Below are 630 nucleotides of genomic sequence, written 5' to 3' on the forward strand. Positions count from 1 at the left end.
GCATGCCTTCGCCTAAGTTGTGACTATGGACTCAAGCATTTCCAGGATTTCAGAGACCATGGCCGTATAAGGTGTCCATGAAGAGTGAACACTCTACTTTGCTTCTTTCAAGTGCATGGAGAAGACTCCTGAAATACCAACTGCGGACTTTGGAACCCAGATTGTCAATTATCTACAGTCAATTACATGATAACTACATTTAGGAATGGAGTGGGAGCCCAGGGTGCACCAGCTATAGAAAGCTGATCAGGGACTAGAGAGATGGCTCAGTGGTTAAGAGCACTCTGTTCTTGCAGAGGACCCAGATTCAATTCCCAGCACCCACATAGCAGCTAACAACAGTTCATAACTCCAGTCCACGGAATCCAACACCTTACTCTGACCTCTGTGGGTATTGCATGACATGCACTTACATCATGCAAGCAATACACTCATACACATAAAATAAAAATAATAAATAAAATATTTTTAAAAAGAAAGCTGACCACAGAATCTCATTTAGTTCTTAATGACTTCAGAATAAGACAAGATCTTTGACTTCCCCTTGAGTTTCAATCAATGAAGTAGTTAATTCTAATACTCATCTACTGAGTGCCTACCAAATACCAAATACTAAGGAAGATGTTAGGA

This window comes from Nannospalax galili, unplaced genomic scaffold (assembly GCF_000622305.1).
Source record: "Nannospalax galili isolate Female #2095 unplaced genomic scaffold, S.galili_v1.0 scaffold742, whole genome shotgun sequence".
NCBI classification, from domain to species: Eukaryota; Metazoa; Chordata; class Mammalia; order Rodentia; family Spalacidae; genus Nannospalax; species Nannospalax galili.